Source organism: Pediculus humanus, genomic scaffold (genome assembly GCF_000006295.1).
Source record: "Pediculus humanus corporis 1103172108190 genomic scaffold, whole genome shotgun sequence".
Lineage (NCBI taxonomy): Eukaryota > Metazoa > Arthropoda > Insecta > Psocodea > Pediculidae > Pediculus > Pediculus humanus.
Window position 1 is genome coordinate 62,597 of NW_002987760.1, and position 1,946 is coordinate 64,542.

The window sequence follows — 1,946 nt, forward strand, 5'->3', positions numbered from 1 at the left end:
AAATGAAAGGCGAACTACAAACCAAATTTAATTTTTTCTTTTTTAAAGCTTTAAAATCCCGAAGAATGATATTTATAATCCTCGTGATTTTGAGGAACTGATACCATATTTTAAATACCCCCACACACACACACGCACACATACATATATTATGTATACATAAATTTATTCGAATGGTATTACATAATGAAAATCAGAATCGTTTTATTAATTTTACACAAAACAAAACAAAAAAAAAAAAAAAACACATTTTATCACATATTGAATTTTCACAACCACCTTTTGGATAAAAAAAAAAACAAATAATTTTTTTGAAATTATTATAAATAAAAGTTCGCCTTTTAATAATCAATTAATTTTTTTCTCAAAAATATACATAATATTGGCCCGAAAAATTATTTAAGTTGATAATTAATAAATAAAACATTAACCAAGGGAAAATTAATTTTCCCTTATTTTTTCAATACAATAATCATCGATAACATTTTCAGAACCCCCGTTTGTTTGGTTGTTTTCAATTGTCTTTATTTAATTATTTTGTTGACCAGATTAGGTGATTATGAATTTAATATTTTTTTTTCTACAGATTTATAATAATATATATAATAATCTATAACAATATTTATAATTATTATTATTAATTTTGATACAGTAAAACAGTCGTACCGAGTGAGATCTTTAAGCAATATTCTTGTGTAACTAGTATTATTATTTTATATTTTTTATATTTAATGATGATTTCAATTACTATTATTATTATTATTATTATCAATATAACGTTTTAAAAAAATCGATAAATTTTTTGACTGAATATGACTAAGGTGTATTTAAAAAAGTTTTTTTTTATAATATTATTTTTTTTTTATTAATTTAAGAGAATTTATATATATAGAAAATTTTTGTGACTTAGAAAAAAAATGACTTGACAATCAATCAATCAATCAATCATTACAAAAATCATTCATTTACTCATCGATTCTTACAATGCAAGACTTCAAAATAACCTATGTTTTTTAAACTATATATATATATATAACCTATACACATAATAACTAATAAAATTATTGACTATCTATCTTAATATTAAAAACTAATAATTAAAAACCTTATTATTATTATTATTCAATGATTATTATTATTATTATTATTATTACTATTACAGTAACTGTTCGGGGGGGTGAGGGGGGGAGAGAGATTAAAATATTAATTTTACGTAACATACGTGCACACGTGCATCGATTAATTTTATCAAATCAATCTCCCAATTCGATGACGACAACGACAACATAAACAACAACCGAGTAAAACTCACTTAATAAAACAAACAAACAAAATAATAATAATAATAATAATAATAATTTTTTTGTTTTCTTCCCCATTATCACCTATTAATAAATATATATAATTAATGTCTGATAACAAACGCTATCGCGTTAGGCAGGCATCGTAGTATAGTAATAATTTATGTGTTATTTATTAAATTTTTCGATTCGCAATTTTATGTATACATATATAATATACAATCGCATAATAATTTTAATAATATAAATGATAATAATAATAATAATGATTCGTCATAATTAAATTTTCTCGCAGTAATTTTTATTATTAATAATTCATCTCAAAAAAAAAAAAAAAATGTCATGGCTGCGATGATTAATCATTATTTTATTTACACGCATATCTATATATATTATATATGTATACATAATAATATAAATATAAATTTACACGTTAAAAAAAACATATTTTTGAGGGAAAAAAAATTAGTTTTACTCGGTTTTACAAATATTTTCTTCATTATACAAAAAAAAAAAAAAAAAAAAATAAATAAATGTATGTATGGAACCTATTAATTAACAGCCATTTTTAATTTTTTTTTTTTAAACAAAACCATACGACGAATAATAATAATAATAATAATAATTAACAAATAATAAAATAAT